This window comes from Danio rerio, chromosome 13 (assembly GCF_052040795.2).
Source record: "Danio rerio strain M-AB ecotype USA chromosome 13, GRCz13ab, whole genome shotgun sequence".
Classification (NCBI taxonomy): Eukaryota; Metazoa; Chordata; class Actinopteri; order Cypriniformes; family Danionidae; genus Danio; species Danio rerio.
In genome coordinates, this window is record NC_141033.1 from 5,447,338 (window position 1) to 5,471,930 (window position 24,593).

Here is a 24,593-nt window from a genome sequence, read left to right on the forward strand (position 1 = left end):
ATTGTCTTTAGGTGCTAGCCGCCTAAATCTAACCTAATATTTATGACGTGGAATATCTGCTAGGCTTATTGGGTGCATACTGAATACTCAACATTAAATAAAAAAAAATATATAGGTGGGCATAGATTCATTTATTTTCTTGTCGGCTTAGTCCCTTTATTAATCCGGGGTCGCCACAGCGGAATAAACCGCCAACTTATCTAGCAAGTTTTTATGCAGCGGATGCCCTTCCAGCCGCAACCCATCTCTGGAAAACATCCACACACACACACACACACACACACACACACACACACTATGGACAATTTAACCTACCCAATTCACCTGTACCGCATGTCTTTGGACTGTGGGGGAAACCAGAGCACCCAGAGGAAACCCACGCGAAGGCAGGGAGAACATGCAAACTCCACACAGAAACACCAACTGAGCCGAGGTTCGAACCAGCGACCCTCTTGCTGTGAGGCGACAGCACTACCTACTGCGCCACTGCCTCGCCCCTGGGCATAGATTTTTTTTTTAAATCTAGACTAAGCTCACTGTTATCTTGAAACTAATATATATATTAATCTAGATTAAAATGGCTCATTTGAATTATGTCGAAGGCATTCAAAATAAGTGTGCTACCCAAATAATGAATAAAATTAACGCTGATAATGGCCCACCACAAAACAATACATATTATTTTCATTTTTTAATTATTAATTTACTTTATCATTTTAAATATATCATATTTTAATGTTAGAAAAGATCTCCCTATTTCTTTGGTCTGCAGAACATCCTAGGTTTGTGTGGGACACATTAATGTGTTTGCATTTTATTTAATTGATTTATTTCTTGTTAATTTTATTGTAATGTTATATTGCTTTTGTAATAGTAACAAAAAATTTATTGTCTACATTTTTTTTAATTTTTCTTATTAATTTTATTTTAATGTTAAATTGCTTGGATTTTCATTAATTCCTTAATTTTCCTTCGGCTTAGTCCTTTATTTATTAGGGATCACCACAGCAGAATAAACTGCCAAATATTCCAGCATGTGTTTTACACAGCGGATGCCTTTCCAGCCACAACCCAGTACTGAGAAACACTCTCGCATGCACACACACATTCATTCACTACCAGTCATTTTTGTTTACCCAATTCACCTAAAGCGCATGTCTTTGGACTGTTGGGGAAACCAGAGCACCCGGAGGAAACCCACGCCAGCATGGGAAGAACTCCACACAGAAATGCCAACTGGCCCAGCCGGGACTCGAACCAGAGACCTACTTGCTTTGATGTGACAGCGCTAACCACTGAGCCACTGTGCCGCATTGCTTAGATAATAATAATAATAATAAATAATAATTATAATAAAAGATCTCATTATAGGGCATTCCAGGTGGCAGAAAGGCGTATAGGTGTGTCTGGAGGTGGCGTGGGGGGAAGCGGCCTGTGCCGACTGAAATAAAGCCCTGTGTGGTGTTGTGTCAGCAGTGAGGACTCACCATCTTCCTGTTTTTAGCGAGCAGGTTCACAGCACAGCAGGAGAATATGCACACAGTCTCCACCTATCACCCTGTTTCTCACACACACATATCATTAGCTACTACACTTTAAAGTAAACGGCGGCAAAAGGCGGCGAGTGCCTTGACACTTTAAATTCGATTTAGCTGTGCATGTGAAAATGCTCTTTGTGCGCTTGCTGCCTGAATAAATGAATGGGTAATTGTGCTGTCTGAAACGTTGATGGCAGAACGGCGGCAAAGTCAAAGTCGGGAAGAGGTCGTTTTTTCGCATGTGGTGTCGCTGCCATGCGTTAGTCTGCCTTTGCGATCTGTCCACACCTTTGCAATCTAAACGCAGCCGTCTTTTTTTTTTTTTTGCGTCTGTGCCAAATCGCTGACACCACAATTAATCACATCCTAATGAACATCCACCTCCCACCCGTGTTGCGTCAAAGAGCTTAATGAGCAGAGTGCGTATAAGACGGGTAGTTTTTATTTCCCCTCCAGTAAGCAGTGAACTAAATGATGCCACGTCCACAGCACAACTTCAGAGAATATATCGCTTTAAACTTGACATTAAAATGTTACAAGCATTGAAAGTTGTTGGAGAAAAGATCTTGCAATTTAAATCATAAATAAATGAGAGAGAGAGAAATACAATATGAATTCTATCAAATAAAGTGACACCACACTGTGATTACCCAGCAGGCACAGGATACCAACATGACGTCAATTTGACGTTGTACCCCAATGTCATGTGGACGTCGTTTAGATTTGTAATGCTAATCTGGTTGACATCAGAACCCAGCGTTAGGTCAGTGTGATGGGAATTCATTTTTAGATGTGCGTGTGTAGTGGAAGCTTGTTTACCATTCATTTTTAGACGTGTGAGTGCAATGGAAAAGTTAATTGTATTCGTTTTCAGATGTGTATGCATATATCCATACAGCCTGACATTCCTGTACGTGACTATCTGGTCCTTGTCCCCCATCCTAAAGGTTTACTTTAAAAGGCTGTCTGATATATGATGTGTAGTGGGCTTGGGTAAGAGCTATGGTTGTCAGATATATGCTGAGAAAGGGGCATGGGTCAGAAACAGTAGAAACACCTGACGCAGTACAGAATAGGCCGAATTAGAATTGACCTTGTAAGCAGTACAAACCAGATAAAAGAATGAGCACACTCTGTTTCCGTGTCTCACTCTGCATAAACTGTTGTTGCTGTATGATTGTGACCTTTTTTATAACGAATAAAACTTTGAAAAGACATCCCGAGTAAGACTTTGTTTCTTTACCTCAGAGAAAGCCTCTTTAAAAAAAATTACCACTACAGTCAACGACAATGTCTAAAGTGCAACCTAATCAACCAAATTTCAACATCTAATGATGTTACATCTTGACTTTGTGTGGATGTTACCACTATGACGTCTATCAGACATTGGGTTTTGGTTGCCATACCTGACAAATAAGTGTCAGTATTATATACCAATATGATTTTGGTTTAAGATGTTGGCTTGACGTTGGATTTTGATAACTTAAAAACACAACCTAAAATCAACCAATTATCAATGTCATTTGAAAGCATTATTAGATGTCAAAACAATGTTGTTCCTAGACGCTGGCTAGACGTTGAATTTTGGTCACCTGACATCACAACCTAAATCTAAACATTGTGCTACTCTATCAACCACTACCTTATTGTGGTGGAGGGGTTTGAGTGCCTTAGTGATGGTAAGAGCTATGTTGTCGGGGGCTAATGCCCCTGGTAGGGTCTTCCAAGACAAAAAAGTCTTAGGTGACAGGTCAGACTAAGAGCGGTTCAGAAACCTCTTACGAGCGCAAAAACAGTGAGAACCGTGATATTGCCCGATGGTGCAGCCAGTGCCCCACCCTAAAGCCAGGCCTCCAGGCTGGGGTTTTGTTCACAAGTGAGAGAAAGATGGAACGTGAGATTGACAGGCGGATCGGTGCAGTGGCAGTAGTAATGTGGTCGATGTACCAGTCCGTTTTTGTACAGAAGGAGCTGAGCCGAAAGGCTACTTTCAATTTACTGGTCAATTTACGTTCCTACTTTTATCTGTGGTCATGTGCTTTCGGTTGTGACTGACAAAACCCCGGACACAAGCGGCCAAAATAAGTTTCCTTCACAGGTTGGAAGGATGCACCCTTACAGATAGGGTGAGAAGCTCTGTCACCTGGGCGGAGGTCGAAGTAGAAACGCTGCTCCTCCACATTGAGAGAAGCCAGCCGAGGTGGCTCGGGCATCTGTTTCATATAAAGCCTGGTTTATACTTCTGCGTCAAGTGACCGGCGTAACCCACCGCGCAGGCAACGGGCGCAGCTGTGCATTTATACTTCTGCGCGCTGTCTCTGTTGGTCTGCATTAACACTTCCGAAACGCTAGTTGGCAGTGAGGTGTAAATGTTTCTCTGTGTCGAGTTTCTTCGCTTCTGTTTTGCTTTTCCTGAACACTTCCTGGATGTACAAGTGACTCAAACTCGCTCATTTTGAGGCAGGAACCGGCGGACGTGCCACAACTTTAACTATGAGGTAAACACAGAACAAAACTTTCCATCCGAAACTCCTTCACGGGACTCCACACCTGTAAACAATCGCTCGCACCATTCGCGCGGCTCTCGGTCCCGCCCAGACTCGTCAGCGCTACCAAGCCGACCAATCACAGAGCTTGCGCTACACGTTGTTGCGACATGTAGTTACATTTTTTGAGAGGTGCACGTCAGCGATGCCGACGGCCACGGCAAAGAGCTATGCGTCAGCGCCGTAGCATACGCAGGCGTTTGACGCAGAAGTATAAATCAGCCTTAACTTCTGGACGCCTACCTAGGGAGGTGTTCCAGGCATGTCCCACCGGGAGGAGGCCTCAGGGAAGACCCAGGACACGCTGGAGGGACGATATCTCTTGGCTGGCCTGGGAACACCTTGGAATCTCCCCGAAGGAGCTAGAAAAAGTGTCTGGGGAGAGAGAAGTCAGGGATTCTCTCCTGAGACTTCTGTCTCTACGACCTGACCCCGGAAAAGCGGATGAAAATGAATGAATGAATGATGTTGTGTGCCTTTACTTTAAAAAAAGAGAGTAAACTTGTTGCTTTATACTTAAGTAAACAAACTGTGCATAATTATAAAAGTTAAGTCAGTGGGTTTACTGACCTTTTTAAGTAAAATCGACTTGTTGCTTTTAAGGCAACGGTTTTACTCAATTTTTCTTTAAAGTAAAGTACCTAATCACTTTTTACAGTGCATTAAAAGAACCCATGAAGTTCTATTCAATTTCTCATGACCTCTTTTCAACGAGCCAAAGCCACAGTAGTGTGCTGTGTTATGAGCCAAACAGGAGTGGCGAAAGGATGATGATAGAGCCGCGGGTTGTTCGTCCCGGGACGCTCGGCATGTATGATTCAGTAGTGTGGTGTTAAACACACAGTCCTCCTCATACTGAGACATCCGCAGTGGAGCCTCTATGTGGGATCTGGCTCCACTGTTGCCCAAATAAGGGCCTGTTGGTTGGGCAGGCTGTGTAACTCACTGCTGTTTATCCGTCTGATGTGGAGATGGTGTTGTTACCTGCGCAGGCTAACTTGCTGTATTTCATTCTCCTGAAGTTCACTTCAAAGCGGGTGCTGACGGCTGGAAAGTGAGGCAGTCAATGAGTGAATTATTCTGAGGTATCAGAGCGCCTCCCGCATAAACAGTGTGCTCATTTGTTTCTTTAATTCACTTTGAAATGATGTAGAATGATGTGGTTGTTTCGATGACTAGTCTGTTAAAGGAACAGCTCCAGTAAAAATGAAAATCCACTCATTGATGTAGTTCTAGCTATAAGGGTGTGAATTACATGTAGGTAGGATGGTGAGATTGACTCCCCTAAATAATACTTGAAGGACGTCAAAACAAAATATAAGGGAGTAACCTATCTAAATAGTGAGACGTTGTTTACTCTGATATATATCTTCAACAATGATGTTAATAATTTAAATAATAGATTGTTTAATTTACTTTGGCCAACACTATAATTTTTCAAACCATGGAGAATGCATAATCACACCGAGCAGTATGATAATGGATAGAATCTGGCAGATTTAAAGAAAATTTTTGTATCTACAAATAGCCTAAAAAATTGAAGTAAAATTAGACACATGGGCTGCATCCAAAATCGCATACTTCCATACAATATAGTACGCTAAAACAGTATGCGAGCTGTGTAGTATATCCGAATTCATAGAATTCGAAAAACAATATGTGAGAAGTACCCAGATGACTTACTATTTCCGGCGAGATTCTGAAGTGTGCATCTGATGCATGCTACACTATTCCATAATGCCCTCAGGAGAATTCATGAATGGCAGTGAAGCGACACAACTGACACAGGTAGGTCACATAATGATGACAAAACAGTGGATGTAGTACGTCCGAGTTCAATTCATACTACTGACAATCCAACGCAATCTCATGGCAATTCGTAACTTTTTGATTTAGTGGCAAATTCGTAAAATTCAGTCATTTGACAGAGAGAAGAAGAAATGAATTAATACATTCATTAATTGTTTCGGATTAATCCGTTTATTAATCAGGGGTCGCCACAGTGGAATGAACCACCACTTTTCCAGCATATGTTTTCCCCAGCGGATGCCCTTCAAGCTGCAACTCATCACTGGGAAACACCTATACACTCTCATTCGCACATACACGACGGACAATGTAGCCTACCCAACTCACTTATAGCGCATGACTTTGGACTTGTAGGGGAAACCGGAACACCCGGAGCAAACCCATGGAGAACATGCAAACTCCACACAGAAATACCATCTGATCCAGCCGAGGCTAGAACCAGGGACCTTCTACTTACTACCCACTGCGCCACCCCAAATTAAATAATAATAAATAATAAAGATTTTAAAAAAGGTTGAGCCAAAACATGTAAAACAGATTAAAAACATCCTTAAAGATTGATCAAAGGTTTATTGTTTAAAGTGCATTTCCTTATAAAGGAAAAACAGTCAATGGAGTTGTTACTTCTGGAGTCTGACTCATGCTCTCTTTAGCTTGAGGCCATCTACACGGGACAAGCTAAAGTGACCATTGCAAATCCATTTGTCCCTCATGTAAGAAGTAGCACAAGCGTGTTGAGTGTGTCAGACACAGAATAGGACATGAGGGAATTTAATTCATAAAATGTTTTGGTGAAGGGGAAATGACTAGTTTACAATGACTTTGCAGTCTGTTCCTTACAGAAAGAACTATTTGGTGTATCGCCTGTTGTTTCTTTACTGTCCTATATCATAATTAAAATATAATTAAATGCATATTTTTTATACGCATATCATCTTTATTTAGATAAAAGTGTCATTGTTAATGTCATTGTAGACTATGGTGAATTTTAAAGTGCCTTGGGCCTTGTTTGTACTTAGTATTAAGATGCGTTTTTGGTTGATCGGATTACAAGTATTCCCGTCCACACCTTTCTGATCTTTTGATCTAATCTTGTGAAATAAGCTTCGCAATTTACTTATAGGTGCAGTTGATTTTTCCTTCAATGCTTTCCAGTCAAGTGCAAGTCATAGTAGCAGTTTCACCATGTTGAGTGTGAATATATTATAGCATTTTGTTGTATTGTGCCAACTATGGCTAAAAGAGAAAATAACAGAGAATGCTAGCTGTCCTTTGAAAACGGATGACGAAAATACAAACATAAACAGTATATATTGCACTATACTATGCATTAAACTATTCCAACTTGTATTGTGCTGTGAACATATTTAAAAAGTTTATATTTATAATTCACCTATAGGTAGCATCATGCTAATCTTGAACTAGACACCATCAAATGGCGACAAATTACAAATTTTGCTGAGGTTGGGGGTTCTCTGGTCTGCCCTGGGTTCACAGGTGTAGACATTTTTTTCAAGAAGGAAGTAGGAAATGCCTAGTTTTGAGTTGTCTGGAATGCAGCATAACTACAATAAGAATCCAATACTTACATGTCACAGGTTATATATCCTCTGAATAAAGCTGTGTCTGATTGTGCTGGTCTTTTGAGGTAGTTCATTCATTTTCTTTTTTTCGGCTTAGACTCTTTATTAATCAGGAGTCGCCACAGAGGAAATGAACCACCAACTTTTCTAGCATATGTTTTATGCAGTGGATGCCCTCCCGGCCACAACCCAACACTGGGAAACACACATACACTCACATTTACACACATACACTATGACCAGTTTAGCCTATTCAATTCACCTATAGGACCCGGAAGAAACCCATGCTAACACAGGCAGAACATGCAAAGTTCACACAGAAATGCCAACTGACCCAACCACAGCTCGAACTAGTGACCTTCTCGCTGTGAAGCGATTGTGCTACCTACTGCGCCTACGTGATGCCTTTCTGAAGTAATTTACAGCTTATTCTTGACAGCAAATCTTCTCTCAAAATGACCGTAACCTTTTTGTTTATAAGTTTGTTTGTGCAGATGGTATCATGTGATTTGCTTTTGAATGACAGAGGCGGGAACTTCATAAAAATAAAGAAGTCAGATAGAAAAGACTGGACCATATGTTAATTTCATCAGATTACAAAACCTGTTTTTAAGGGTGCTTGGCTGGTTTAAAAATAGGAAACCGGACTACTTGGGCATTAGTTAGCCCTGCATCCTCTGACTAACTTCAGAATGTCGAGATCCTGTCCATGAGAAACACGTAAACTTTAAGGCATGAAAACCGCATTGGGTCCCTAATGAACGTATAACTGGAGAGTATCAGAAATCAAAACTCTAAATTGATTCATGAACAACAAATGTGATTCATTCATTCATTTTCTTTTCGGCTAAATTGCTTTATAAATCCGGGTTCGCCACAGTGGAGTGAATCGCCAACTTATCCAGCACGTTTTTATGCAGTGAATGCCCTTCCAGCCGCAACTCATCTCTGGGAAACATCCACACACACTCATTCACATTCATACACTACGGACAACTTAACCTACCCAATTCACCTATACCGCATGTCTTAGGACTGTGGGGGAAACTGGAGCACCCGGAGGAAACCCACACAAACGCAAAGAGAACATGCAAACTCAACACAGAAACGCCAACCGACCCAGCAGAGGCTCAAACCAGCAACCTTCTTGCTGTGAGGCGACAGCACTACCTACTGCGTCGCCCAGAAAAGTGATCTATTCCTAATTAGAAATGTAGTCTAATTTGATGGTCCCTTAACATGGAGTCAAATTAAACTGGGAGCTGGAAACAAATATAAATAAATTCTAATAAATAACCAAATTCTTTTCAGAAGCATTAAAAAGGCTTACATGCGTTTAACCTTTAACCATTTATAGGATTGCGTCGTTGGGCTGATTGAATGGAGTCTTACAGTCCCAACATTGGGTTACAACCTCCCAGTATTTTTTAGAGTTATGCAGTAATTTCCTATCAGACATCATAACTGTACTACTGTAAAGCCATGAACCCATATATGTGTGTTTGGATGTGCAGGGTCACACCTGCAACATTTTGATTCCATTTGTTAAGAGCTCTTCACATTCTTTCCCATTAAGCTAAAGTGTACAGGGCTGCCAAAATTCTCCCTCCTCAAGCGAACAGAGCAAGGGTGCTGTCAGCTTATCTTGGGCTGGACTTCAATTAAAACTCGGGAGGGCTGGCCAGAAATATGCTCCTGTGTCAGGCTAAGAGAAATCTGAAGGGGGGAAAAAAGAAGGTGTGAAATGTACAAGACTGTAACCTTCAGTGCCCTTGTGAATTTATTTCAGTGAGATTTTTGGCAGTGTTGGCACGCTGCAGTGAGCTCGCTGTATATCTAAGCATATCAAACGGAGTCGCATGTGGCAGAAATCTTTCGAGGAATGGCAGCACAACCCCTGAACCGCTACAATAACAAACGTCCATTACGTCAACTGATATGATGTATATACAATGTGATTATTTTTTTTCTTTAAGACCGAAGTGGAGTGTATAACTCCACAGACGTGAGAGGAAAAAGCTAAGTTTGCCTCACACATTAGACAGTTTTTTTTTTTTTTTTTGGATTTGTATAGTCACTGTATAATCTTTTGGTCAGTTTATTTCAAGGTACAATCATCATTATTAACAAATAATTATTATGACATTTAACTTGATAATAACCTGCTGCTATTTAACAGTTATTAAAATATAACCCTGTAAAAAATGCAGGGTTCCACACAATCGATTTGTGTTGGGGCAACTTAAAAAAATTAAGTTAACTTAATAGTTTTGATCAATTTAAGTAGATTAAAAATAAAACAATCAAGTTGTCCTGTTAAATAACCCTCAAGAATTCTAAAAACATAGCCCTATACACATTTCTGGAGAGCTTAAATTATGTAGCCAGATGAACATATTTCTGATTTCATCTTTGAAACGAATGCTACGAGTTGGTATGAAGGCCTCCTATTTTTCGCTTACCAGCTGACTGCTTACCTCTGTATGGTTGGCTTTTCCACTGTTACCAGTTTGTACGGTAGTTCGACACTTACGTCAGCACACTTGAGATGCAGGGTGGAGTTGACCGTGATGATCGAGTCTGGTGACTTTACTACTGTAAAGCTAATTGATTCGGAAAGTAGCGACGCTACCACCACGCTACTGAGAAACGAAGTTAAGCTAGTAGCGATACTACTACCACACTGGCGGTTGGGTTTAGGGAAGTGGACGGGTGAGTCAATCGGTGCTTTTTATAACACTATTGGTTGGGTTTAGGGAAGGGGGAGGGTGGGATGATTGGTCAGTCAGTGAGTCAGTCAGTCAATCAACAGTGTCCTCTGGTGGATTGACATGAAACCGCAGGCGCAAATGGCACTTGCGAGAGAAATTTGAGATCTGAAAAAGCATACACAGATTAGTCCCTGGTAGATTCACGAAAGCAAAAAATGCAAAAAAAAAAAAAAAAAGTAGCTCTATTATTTTGCTCTCTCCAGAAATGTATATAGGGGTACGTAATTAGATTGAGCTTGGGTTGGTTGTTTCAGTTCATTTTAAAGTAGTATAAACAAACAACAAACATTGTTTTTTGCAACAAGGGCTCATTTTGAAAACGTAGTACTGCTGACATTTCAGGAGACAGCAAATTACGTAGCCAGAGGTACGTATGGGGCGATATGATGCTGTTCCTTTTGTCGCAAACCGGCTGACATCTTACATCTTTCCCACCACAACCAGTTTGTCCAGTAAGCTCATCGTGTACATCCGCAGACTTGAGGCACATAATGAAGTTGACCACGATGACGACGACCGGGTTCGAGTCCCGGGAAGAGCTGTTCCAGAAATCAGGTAAGACAAAAGCAGAATCCAACAAACAAAATGAACAAGTGAACAAAAGGGTGAGAATGTGGTAAAATCCAAAAACGTGGTAAAAATTAGACGAGGGCTTTTCTTTTTCTGGACGGCTTTTGTAAACCTTCGGTTGGGTTTAGGGAAGTAAGCGGGTCGGCAGGTCAATCTGTAAAATTGGTTGGATTTAGGGAAGGATGAGAGTGGGTCAGTTGATATAGTCGATCGCCCAGTCAATCATTTAGACCTTCAGTCGGTCGACAGCGGCTTCTGGTGGGTTTAGGCGAGAACAGCGCAGGCGCGAACGGCACCACGAGAGAAATTTGAGACGTGAAAAAGCGCACACAGCGGCCTCTTGCGGATTCACAAAAAAACTAAAACTGCAAAAATACATATCTCCCAGGACATATTTCATGGTCTCCAGAAACGTCCACGGGACTACTGTTTTAGAATGAGACTGGGTTGGTTTTTTGAGTGTAGTTGGGTTTAAGTATTAGGTAGGATTAGGGAAGATCATTAAGAAAATGTACTTTATAAGTACTAATAAACAGCCAATATCTTATTAATAGGCAGGTAATAAGCTACAAGTTAAAAGTGAGAATTGGCACATACAATAGTGTTACCATTCTTTTCATATCCAGTCTCGATTGATTTGATGTTTTGTTGTTCTTGATTATTCTCCAAAGATCATGAAGGGTGCCCTTTCCACAGATCAAGTTTTCTAATTATACACTGGTCATAACCAATTAGAAACCTTTTAAAAGCCTGATAACCTTTGGTGTATTTTCTGCTTAAGTTCAGTTTGATCTTGATGCCTGACAATTAAATTGGGCCCTTTCATTAATCTCAAGTTGTCGTCTCTGTTTATGCAGGTTGTGATGATGGGTGGGGGTTGAGTGTGTGTGCGCCTTTATAATTGCATCTGCCACCTCAAAGCTAGATGGAAAACCCAAGGCATTACCTCACAGTGTCCTTGAGATATTTTCTGAATTGCTTTGAAATGTTTTTAATGGCAATTCACAGGCACCGCAATTATGCCTCAACGCAAGAACAATCACGATTGTTTTAGAGCGAGATCACACTGAATGATATTTCTTTTGAGGTTTTGAGCTGGCCTCTCCATATTTCTAACGGGGTAATGGTGTTGACGTCATTTCTTTACTTTTCAAGTTGCCTTTTTAATCTTTCTGCCATCACAGTTTTCCTTACATTAATTTGATTTTCCACTTTCAGAGAGTATTTTCTTTTAGCCAAACAATCCTTCTTGGCTCTGTTATCATTGTACATAGAAGCCCAGCCTGATCTTACAAGGAAACATCCATTTTACGTTTAGTCAGTTTAGTGACTAATTTGTACAAATTTATAAGAGTTTAGTCGTATAAAATTGTTTAAAAGGAGGCGCTAAACTACCACTAAACGCTAAATCCAAATGTCATTCTTGGGGGGGGGGGGGGGGAGGTGGGGCGTTCGGGAATGAGAGCCACTAAATCAAAATGTTATGAATTGCCATAAGATAATGTTGACAAACCCAACAATCTAAGGTAAAAATAAAGTAAAACTTTTGGTCTTTAAATAAATAGACCTGGTATGCAAGAAAGACCCTCTCAGTTGACATTCTCAAGGTAATTATCAGCTGTGCAGATGGATCTTCAGCAGATTCTGTTGGGGTTTTGAGCTGCCCTTTCAATATTTCTAAAGGAGTAATTGTGACGTAATTTCTTTTCTTTTCAGTTGCCTTTTTAATCTCTCTACCATCACATTTTTTCTGATATTGATTTGACTTTCAGAGTGTATTTTCTTTCAGTTAAGCAGTCCTTCTTGGCTCTGTTATCATAGTATCTACAAACCCAGCCTGACATCGCAAGGAAACGTGACTATTTTACGTTTAGTCAGTTAAGTGGCTAATTCATCCAAATTCAGTCGTATGAAATGCATGATTTTTAAATGGAAGTGTAACACCAAACCCTAACCCTAAACCCAACAGTCATTGGGGCATGAGCAAATCGTACTAAATTGTATGAGATTGTACGAATTCATATGAATTAGCTACTAAATAAAAATGGTATAAATTGCCGTGAGATAACATTGACAAACCCAACACTGTAAAAAAATCCATAATTTTACGGTTTATTAAAAACATAAAATAAAGACTGTTAAATTACAGAAATTTACTGTAAAATAACGGATATTAAAATACAGAAATTTACCAGAAATTTAAATTTACGTTAGGTAATTAAATATACGTGTATTTTCTTTAAGTTAAGCAGTCCTTCTTGGCTCTGTTATCATTGTACCTACACTCCCAGCCTGATATCGCAAGGAAACATGACTATTTTACGTTTTGTCAGTTTAGTGGCTGATTCGTCCAAATTCAGACGTATGAAATGTATGATTTTTAAATGGATGCGTAACACTAAATCCCAACCCTAAACCCAACAGTCATTGGGGGATGAGCAAATCGTACTAAATTGTACGAATGAGATTCATATGAATTAGTCACTAAATAAAAATGTTGTGAATTGCCGTGAGATAGCATTGACAAGCCCAACGCTTATGTTTTTTATTAAAAACATAAAATAACGGCTGTTAAATTACAGAAATTTACCGTAAAATAACGGATATTAAATTTACCAGAAATTTAAATTTACGTTATGTAATTAAATATACGTTATTTTATGGTATATTTCTGTAATTTAACAGCCGTTATTTTATGTTTTTTTTTCCAGCACCCCAGCTGTCGGAAATAAACTGTGAAATTAAGATGTTTTTTTTTTCTTAAACGAAGAATCTAAGGTAAAAATTCAATAAAAATCTTGGTTTTTAAAAAAATAGACAAAAAAAAAGAAAGGCCCTCTCAATTGTCATTCTCAAGGGCTCATGGGTAATTATCAACTGTCAGATCACCAAGTATTTCCTATATTAATCTTGTCGTTTGCCCTCCCATGTCTTCTTTTTTGTGTGAGATAGGTGCAGTAAGTGAGAAATAAGGCGAATGGGCCATGACATACTGCCAGTCGCGGAGATGGATCTTCAGCGGTGGACCCCCCCCGAAACCCCTCATCCCAGCAGGAAGGGGGATTCGTCACTGTGCGACGGCCCTGTGCTCCGGGGCTGCTGCATGCTAATTTGACCTATTGTTTCTGGGTGACTGCTTTCCCAGTGCCTCCGAACAAAAGGCCTTTGCGTGGATCTCTGTTTCGCCTTGTTTAATATTTACATTTGAATATTAGCCCGGCTCCAGTGCAAGGATATCAAAGCTGCTGTGGAGAAAGGAATTTTGCTTTCTGCTTTTTTTGACCGGAGGATTTCAAGGAGGGATTTGCGTTGATGTTTTGAAGTTGGCGCCACTGCTCGTATCCTCGTTAGCACCAAAAAGCTAGTTTGGCATGAGTGCAGCAATTATTTGTTTGACAGTGATTAGATTAATTTAAAAATTTCGAAAATAAATAAATCTGGACAAGTTCACTTTACCAAATGTAACATAATCAACCTCTTTAGCGCCTATAACAAACCTACAAATACATAACTATTTTAGATTTTAACAAGTTGGTCGCAAATTCGGATTACACTTTATTTAAAGGTGACATAATGACAGTGTAACTATCCCTTTAACTACTGAGTAATATTACTTTAATTAATTATAGTACTTACTATGGTTGGGGTTAGAATGTGGGTTGGGGTTAGGGTTAGTTACAGGTAATTATGCATATAATTCATTGTAATTACTTTAGTAAGTGCAAGGAACATGTGTAACTACGTCCCTTTAAAGTGTTACCTAAATTGATAGAAAATTGTACAATCCCTGTACATTTTTGTACAACTTTTTTTATGAATCAAAAGGATACTGTTCACGTGAAAGCTTATTTTTGCATACATTAATCATATTAAAGCTTAGTTGTTGCTTACTTACTAAATACCATGACCTTCTGTTCACAATGCACCCTATCAGTCATTGGCCAGCCAAATAGCCCAAACCCACAGCAAACTGAAAAAGTAAATTACTTAATTTATTGTCACTATATAAGAATTATGATCATTATTAAATATTACCAATCTAAATTCAACCAATTTAATAAAAAAATTTTTTGGCTAAAATATAAGTTGACACATTTGGCATCTGCGTCAAATTAAATGAAAAAAAAGTGGTTTTATACACACCGTAAGCATAATGAATGTAAAATGAAAGCGACTATATGTAAATGTGCACTTTAATGCTTCAGAAAACTTTTGTGGAAGCAGAATAACTAAAATAGAAAGATTTAAACACAATTAGTACGTATATCATGCCATTACACGATTTCTGTCCTAAAGTTACAGTCATGATCACCAGCAATTTATGTTTGCAGATCACTGGTTAACATGGACCATCAGCCAGTGTACAATTCTGTCACCTTATGAACTACAAATCTCATCATGCAACTTACACACACCTGTTCCAGTTCTCCATTGATTACACACACACAGCTGGAAGCTGATCAAGGACTCATTACACAGACTATTTATACACCACTCTTGCACACACACTTTGCTGAGTCTTGTTAATCTGTAACTTGCCTATTTAACTTTTTTAGTGTCTTGTTCAGCTGTGTTTTGAGCCATTGCCTTGTTTAATTGTTTCCGTAGTTTTTTGGTGCCTGTTTGGACTATTTGCCTGTTTTTGACTATGACACTGGACTACACTTATTCTACCATTTGTACCTGTTAACTATTGCCTGCCTGATGACAATTCTTGAATAAACTGCAAGTGCATCCTTACTTCATTATCACCCCAACTCTTCTATTGTTACATTTAGCAGACGCTTTAATCTAAAGCGACTTACAATTGCAACCCAAACTCATTTTGAAAACTCTATATATATTTCTGGAGACCACCAAAAACATCCCAGGAGCTACATTATTATTATTTTTTTTTTTTGCAGTTTTTGTCTTAGCGAATCCACCAGAGGCTGCTGTGTACGCTTTTTGACATCTCAAATTTCTTTCGCGAGTGCCATTCGCACCTGTTGTTCTCGCATAAATCCACCAGAGGCCGCTGTTGACAGACTGACTGACTGAATGACTGACTGACTGACCGATCGACTGACCCACCCTCCTCCTTCCTCCATACGTACCTCTGGCTACATAAGTCGCAATCTCCAGAAATGTATATAGGGCTCAGTTTTCAGAATGAGTCTATGATGTACAATTGAGGAGGCATTCAGCGATATAACAACAAGAGGCAAATTACGTTGGATGTTTATTCAAACTACTTACTTAAGATGAGCTGAAAGAACACAATTCTTGGCATTTTTGGGGACAAATAATCGTTTTATGTTCAATCCCTAAGCTAACGTTATGCCTTCATGTTATATACAGCACAGACTCATTCTGAAACTGTAGTACGAAATGTAGTATTTTTATTGTTTTTAAACTAATGCTATGGGGCGGTATGACGCCGTTTCTTTTCGCATTTACCAGCTGACGGCTTACCTCCGTGTGGACGGCTTTCCCGCCGTAACCAGTATGTCCAGTTAGCTCCTCGTGTACGCTGGCGGACTTAAGAGACTAGAGAGGAGTTTACTACCACAACGACGATGACCGGGTTTGAGTCGGGGGAAGAGCGGTTCCACAAAAACAGAATCCAAAAAATAAAATGAACAAGTGAAAAACAGGCTGAGAATGTGACAAAATCTGAAAACATGGTAAAATCTGAATTGCTTTTTTAAATCGTTGGTTGGGTTTAGGGAAGTGAGTGGGTGGGGCGTCTCAATCGATAAAATAGGTTTAGTTTAGGGACAGAGGAGAGTGGGTCAGTCAATTGGTTGGCTGGCCAGACATTAAGTCAATCAGACAGACAGTCAATCGACAACAGCTTCTGGTGGGTTAACGCGAGAACAGCAGGTGCAAACGGCACTAGTGAGAGAAATTTGAGATATGAAAAACTGCAAACATCGGCCTCTCGTGGAGTCGCAAAAACAAAAACTAAAAAAATACGTACCTCCCGGGACGTATTTTGCGGTCTCCAGAAACGTCCATTGGACTACGTTTACAGAATGAGCCTGGGTTGGTCATATCAACACTTAGGGTAGGTTTAGGGTTAAGGTTAGGCTCTAATTATACCACACCAACTAATACACAGAATGACATTTTTGTGGGTGTCTTATATAAGAGTCTTCTATATAAAAATGTAATTGTGTTGACATTTGATTCATCTCTGTAAAATGCAGGGTTCCATATAAGTCCTTAATGTTGTGCCAACACAAATCAATTTTAAATAAGTAGTTTGAACAAGCAGCAAAAGTCATTCTTTGAGTGATCTCTGGCTCATCCAAACATGGAAAGCACATCAAGTGCACACTGAAAACTCTTGTCAAGTGCTTTGCATCGGCCTTTGTGTTCAAATGATGGCTCTTGAGCGAGATGAACCATGTGCATGGCTGAACGAATCTGACAACAGAGTCTCATCCGAGGTTAGTTCCCCACAGCACAGCCCCGTGTTAATTAACACGAGCTCCATGCGTCCGCTGCGGCGTGCTGCTGCGGACAGTACACTGAACCCTGCGCCGTATGATTGCGCCGAGCCTGACCAGCCAATCCCAAAGCGGAAAGGATGCGTCTGGGCTCCTTCAGGTCAGTGGGGAAGGAAAGGAGACGTCTAGTAATGAGGAGACATCCACCATAGATGCGTCTGCTGTCAGGACGGGTGCATGCATGAGGGTGGCACGTGCCGTGGAGAGGAGGCCTCGCTGTCATTTCTGGAACGCGTCCCGAGGAGACAGATTCGTGGCGGGTTGCTGTGCGGTAATTGGAGATTTCTGGTGATTAAAATTCAGTTTTTTTGCATTCTCTCGCATCTGCATAGCCACAGGAGAGCCCTGGAGCTGTGCGTCTGTGGGTGTCTGAGGAATGGGTCACTTATTTTTCCCCCCTCCAGTTCTTTATCTTTCTTCTGAACGAGTGGAGCAAGACCAGACTTGCTATTTCGTTTGAGGGCGGATGGGGGTCAGAGGTCACTTGTAATGGCTTGTAATGGCAGAACTGTAAGAGAGCACCGGGTGCCGATCCACTTCACTACACTGCCTGTTGTTTATGCCCACTGCCCCTCTCACACAAATGACCTGGGCTGAGTCTGCGCTCACTAATGGAGTGTGTGTGTGTGTGTGTGTGTGTGTGTATGCAGGTTTAGCTATACTTAGTCAAAATTATGATCCCTCCTGTTTTTATTTTTTAATCTTTCCCAAATGACGTTTAACAGAGCAAGGAATTTTTCACAGTAATGCCTATCATGTTTTTTTCTTCTGGAGAAAGTCTTCTAAATGTTTTATTTCAGCTGGAATAAAAGCAGTTTTTAATTTCTTTAAAACCATTTTAAGGTCAATATTATCAGCTCACTTGGAAAATATTTTCTTTTTGTCTACAGCAGTGGTTCTCAACCTGTGGTACGTGTACCACTAGTGGTACGCAGGCTTCCTTCTAGTGGTACACGGAGGAACAAAATATGTCATGTACATGCTACATATATTTAAAAATTTATTAAAAATGATGTATATAATATGCCATATAGCCTATATTTCTAAGGTACTCTGCTACGTTTTTTTTTTTTTTTTTAAAGTTGTAGCTGCTTTACAGGGCCTACTACGCTACTGTATTTCAATACTGCTCATTTTGGCGATACTTGAAGAGACATTTTTTTTTCCTTAGGTGGTACTTGATGTAAAAAGTTTGAGAACCACTACAAAACAAACCATCATCATACAATAACTTGCCTAATTAGCTGAACTTGCCTATTTAACCGGTTTAAGCTTTTAAATGTCACTTTAAGCTGAATACTAGTAACTAGAAAAATATTTAGTCAGATATTATTTACTGTCATTATGGCAAAGATAAAATAAATCAGTTATTAGAAATAAATTATTAAAACTATTATGTTTAGAAATGTAATTATAATTCTGACTTCAACTGCATATAGTGAGATATTAAAAGGACCCACTGTTACGACATTTGACTGGTCTGAACTGCTTAAAAGTGCTTATAAACTGGACAGAACCTCTTTTATTAGTATTAAATGATGTGCACTTGTTTCTGTTAAGGTTGTATTTAGGGTTAGGCCATGCACATTTCCAATCAGCCAATCACATAGCAGCAGCTCAGTGCATTTAGGCGTGTAGGCATGGTCAAGACGATCTGCTGCAGTTCAAACCAAGCATCAGAATGGGGAAGAAAGGTGATTTAAGTGACTTTGAATGTGGCATGGTTGTTGGTCCCAGACGGCCTGGTCTGAGTATTTCAGAAATTGCTGATCTACTGGGATTTTCACACACTGCCATCTCTAGGGTTTACAGAGAATGGTCCGAAAAGGAGAAAATATCCAGTGAGCGGCAGTTCTGTGGGGGAAAAAGCCTTGTTGATGCCAGAAGTCAGAGGAGAATGGCCAGACTGGTTTGAGATGATAGAAAGGCAACAGTAACTCTAGTAACCACTCGTTACAACCGAGGTATGCAGAAGAGCATCTCTGAACACACAACACGTCCTAAACATGTCCGTGCTAACCACTAACCCACCATGCTGCCCTTTACTTTATATATACAGTAAATAAATGTAGTTATCATCATTATTATAGTTTGTATGTTTCATCTTTCCCAGCTGTTCAACTCCATCTGGTAACAATGCACCAATTACAAACACCTACTGCCATGTATTATCGCATACAGTAGCTAATTTAACCAATGCCCTGAGCAAATCCAACTACACAAACAATAACTGATGACATAAACATCAAAACAGCCTGAACTAACTACTATCCAGATGACCAAAAAATGACTAAAAGTTGAATTACATGCCCCAGATTCCTCTCATCCCATAGCAAACCCTTTAAACAGTACCAAACCGCATGAGTGGAGAATGTGTGTGTTGCTCTCAGCGTGATGCCTGTACACACACACACAAGCTCACGTCCTGCTGCTGATCTGCGCTCAGCTTTCATCATCACATCCATCATGGCTTCATTGAGCTCAGAGTTCTGTGTGTGTGTAAGTGTGTGTGTACGGAAGTGTGGCTTGTTGTGACCGTTGCTGTTTCTTTCCTCTGTGGCTCAGTATCAGGAAGCAGCTCTTCATCGCAAGTTAAGGAGAAGACATCCAGAACACCAGCCGTGAGAAATGTGTTCACTTCTTCTTCACAGAGACCAATATACAGTTGAAGTTAGAATGATTAGCCCTCCTGAGAATTCTTCTTCAAATATTTCCCAAATGATGATTAATTTTTTACAGCATTTTCTGTAATATCTTTTCTTCTAAAGAACATTTTATTTATTTTATTTCGGCTAGAATGAAAGCAGTTTATTATAATTTTTTTTATAATTATTATTTAAGGTCAATATTATTAGCCCCCTTAAACAGTATTTGTTTTTTGATTGTCTGCAGAACAACCCATTGTTACATAATGACTTGCCTAATTACCCTAACTTGTCTAATTAACCTAATTAGCCTTTAAATGTCACTTTAAGCTGAATACTAGTATCTTGTAAAATAGTATGTACAGTCATCATGGTAAATATAAAATAAATTAGTTATTAGAAGTAAGTTATTAAACCATTATATTTAGAAATGTGTTGAAATAATCTTCGTTTAACATAAATTGGGCAAAATATACAAGGGGGCTAATAATTCTGACTTCAACTGTATATATATATATATATATATATATATATATATATATATATATATATATGGGCAAAAAAACATTTGAAAATAGTGTCAAACAGCTGGGAAAGCATTAATATCAAACTCTACAGTTTTTATAGTTTGATATGCAATGTAATGCAGAATATTATAGTTATACATTTTAAATGAGTTGCCATTAAAGCTATAAACTGATGGAAGTATGATAATTAAATGGTAAGCTATTTTATTTTTATCAATGAACTAATCTCTGGAGACTTTCTCAGTCATCTTTATAAAATGCATCATGGAATGCTTTTAAAGAGTAATAAACTAAATTAAAAATACATATAAGTAATAAAATATTAGTAAAAATATACATGATCTGATATATTATGTTGGTGCTCATTAAATATTAGGTACAAATATTTGTGTGCTTTAAATAAAATAAAGTAAAATGAAATGAAATGAAATAAAACATTTTCAGTGTTTTAAACAAAATAGTTTTCAGTAAAGAAAATCTCCTGTTTGTTATGTAAATGTATGTATTTTGGAACTAGCTGTAAAATTATGTTTTATTAAATAAGAACAATGTATATTTTGATATTTATTCTTATTTTATTTTATTTCTTATTTTTCTCTCTGTTGAACATAAAAGAAGATACTTTGAAAAAGATTGGAAACCATATTTGTTTTCTTATTTTGCAAGACAATAGATAGCTACTGGTTTCCAACATTCTTCAATATATATATATATTTTTGTACAGTTGTCTGCTAAATATGTCTGTTACATATGTAATTAACATATGCCTGTAAATCATTAAAATGTAAGAGATCCTAAACTAAAAACACACACACACACACACACACACACACACACACACACACACACACACACACACACATATATGTATATATATATGTATATATATATATATATATGTAAAAATATATGTTATCATATTTATGATTTTGGTGAAAAGTGAAAATATTTTGTGCTTAAAATAAAATAAAATATAATTCAATTAAATTAAAGAATTTTCTGTGGTGAAAAACAAAATAATTTTCAGTTAAAAAAAAGAAAAAAAAACATTAATGTGGTAAATGTATGTTAATGCAACCAGCATAAATTTATGTTTTATTAAATGAGAACAATGTGTACTGGGCCATTTATTCCTGGGATGCTTATACTTAAAAAAATATGAAAAATTAATATAATATAATATAATATAATATAATATAATATAATATAATATAATATAATATAATATAATATAATATAATATAATATAATATAATATAATATAATATAACAAGAAGGTCACTGGTTCAAGTCCCGGCCGCTCCGGTTTCCCCTCACAGTAAAAAGACATGCGCTATAGGTGAACTGAATAAACTAAATTGGCTGTAGTGTATGTGTACATGAGTGTGTATGGGTTTTTCCCAGTACTGGGTTGCAGCATTGAAGGGCATCCGCTGTGTGGATAAGTTGGCAGTTCAATTCCGCTGTGGTGACCCCTAATGAATAAGAGACCAAGCTAAAGGAAAATGAGTAATATAAATTTATTTAGTTATTTATTTATGTGGCTACATGCATTTGTACTTTAAAAACGACCTCGTGACAGCTCTGCAGGTTTACTGAGAGTGTATGACTAATATTAAAATGATACAAGTAGTAAAATAACAATAAATTAATAAAACTGACAATTATAATAACATTAATGAATTACTTAACTTTTCCCAGTGATGGGTTGCGGCTGGAAGCGTATCCGCTGCGTCAAAACGTGCTGGATAAGTTGGCGGTTCATTCCGCTGTGGCGACCCCAGATTAATAAAGGGACTAAGCCGAAAAGAAAATGAATGAATGAATGAATGAATTACTTAACAATTTCACAAACTATTGATTTTGCCGAGGTAATAAATCTTCCATTAGTGTTTTTATTTTTTTAAAGGAAATAAGAATATAAAAAAAATAAATGTGATAAATTATTAAAAGCAAAGCCATAAAAATATATTGAATAATAAGAGTAACAGTAAGAACAATAAAACCAGCAATTACATTTAGTGAATTATTAATGTCTAGAAAACAATAGTAATATAGAAAACATTTGTTAGTGTGGCTTTGATGTAAAATAGCTGTATTGTATGAGGAGACACGGTGTGTGCATGTGTGTGTGTGTGTAGTGGGATTGAGTTCAACTCTGGCGCAGGAGGTGTGCTGGAAAGAAAGCCGATCCACCTCATGTTGTTTTTATTTTCCTGTGCAGACAATGGCAGATTCCCGGGATGCGCATACCTGCTGTCTGCTGACGGCCTCCAAATGCGACACCAGAGCCTGCTGGAAAGGGAAATCCAAATCTGCAATTAGGCCAGTGAAATCCAGGCAAATATGTAAAGAACACCAAAACGGCAAGATTCTTTTACTAATCTCCTGATGATGGAGAAATGAGTGCAGCATATGACTGATCCATGTCTTTTATCATACACTTATGCATGTTGAGCATTTTGGTAACACTTTACAGCAAAGTTTACATTTATTTAATGCAGAAACCTGCAGTCATGCTGATTCACGGTCTATTAAATGATGTAATTACACTGAAAGATATCAATTTAGATTGTAAATTATATCTTGAAAGAATTAATAGGGGAAAGCAGGGCACAAAGTAACACTTTTTGGTTTTGGCCTAATAATGAACAAAGTAATTGAGTTAACAAACCATATTTTTAACCATCAACACACAAGCCTCTCCCACAAATAAGCACTGAAAGTATGATCGCCGGACCTATGATTTCTGTGCAGAATTGCCAAAAGTTCCAGGAGTAAAAATGCTACTATTTACCTCACTTGTGGGGCAAGTTATAACAGACAGAGGGTTAGTTGTACACTAAAAAAAATCAGATTTAACACAATTAATTTAAATTTAAATTATTTTAATTAGTACATTCGCTCAGAACTTAACTCATTTTTTATTCTACAAAGCACAACATGTTTATTTATTAATTTATTGTATAAATTTGGATTTATTTGCATTATTATCCATTATAGGCGTCCCGGTGGCACAGTGGGTAGCACAATCGCCTCACATCAACCAATGTCCCTTTATTAATCTGGGGTCACCACAGCGGAATGAACCGGCAAGTCATTCAGCATATGTTTTATGCAGCAGACGCCCTTCCAGCTGCAACCCATCACTGGGAAACATCCATACACACTCATTCAGACACACACATACACTACGGACACAATTTAGCTTACCCAATTCACCTACAGCACATGTCTTTGGACTTTCCAGAGCACCCAGAGGAAACCCACACCAACACAGGGAGATCAGGCAAACTCCACACAGAAATGCCAACTGACCCAGCCGAGGCTCAAACCAGCAACCTTCTTGCTGTGTGGCGACAGCACTACCTACTGCGCCGACCATATTATAATTATTAGAGTTATTATTGTTCAGATTTTTTAATTTTTCTAATTGCTAGGGCCTTTATTATAATTATTCATATTGTTGTTGTTTGTTTTTATTTTTGTTATATTTGTTTTTATTATTGCATGTATTACTTTATTATTTAGATTTCCTAACCTTTCACTTATTTATACTATTATATTTATTATTATTAAGACTTATTCTTATATTTATTAAATTACTTTGTTATTATTATTATTATTTTTTATTATTATGTTTTTTTATATATTTTGTTTAATATTTGTTTTTTTACTATTACATTTATTATTTTATTGTTTAGATTTCTTAAACTTTCTCTTCTTTCTATTATTATTATTATTATTATTATTATTATTATTAGTAGTAGTAGTAGTAGTAGTATTAAGACTTATTCTTATGTTTAATAAATTATGTTATTATTATTATTATAATTATTTATTTTTGTAATTGCTATGGTTTTATATTTGTTTTATTATTGCATTTATTATTTAAATATTTTATAGATTTCTTAACCTTCTTTTTTCTTCTTATTATTATTAATAATTAATTAAATAATTAATAATAATAACAATAACAATAATAATAATTTATATTTGTTTTTAATTATTGTATTTATTATTTAATTATTATTTAGATTTCTTAACCTTACATTACCTGATGGATCGTTGGTAAAATTTCCGCAAGATGACCATGTCGCAGTTTAGTTA

At 37.9% G+C, this 24,593-nt stretch overlaps 1 protein-coding gene and 1 long non-coding RNA gene across 2 annotated transcripts in view; one reads left to right on the plus strand and one right to left on the minus strand.

The window, feature by feature from the left end:
* The window catches only part of meis1b (Meis homeobox 1 b), a 598,746-nt gene that overhangs the window by 451,297 nt on the left and 122,856 nt on the right, over positions 1-24,593 (minus strand). The window lies entirely within an intron of this gene.
* On the plus strand, positions 10,433-15,567 carry LOC141377111 (uncharacterized). The gene is made up of 3 exons (XR_015505720.1): positions 10,433-10,614; positions 10,692-10,802; positions 13,770-15,567. It is a non-coding gene; the product is annotated as an uncharacterized LOC141377111 (long non-coding RNA).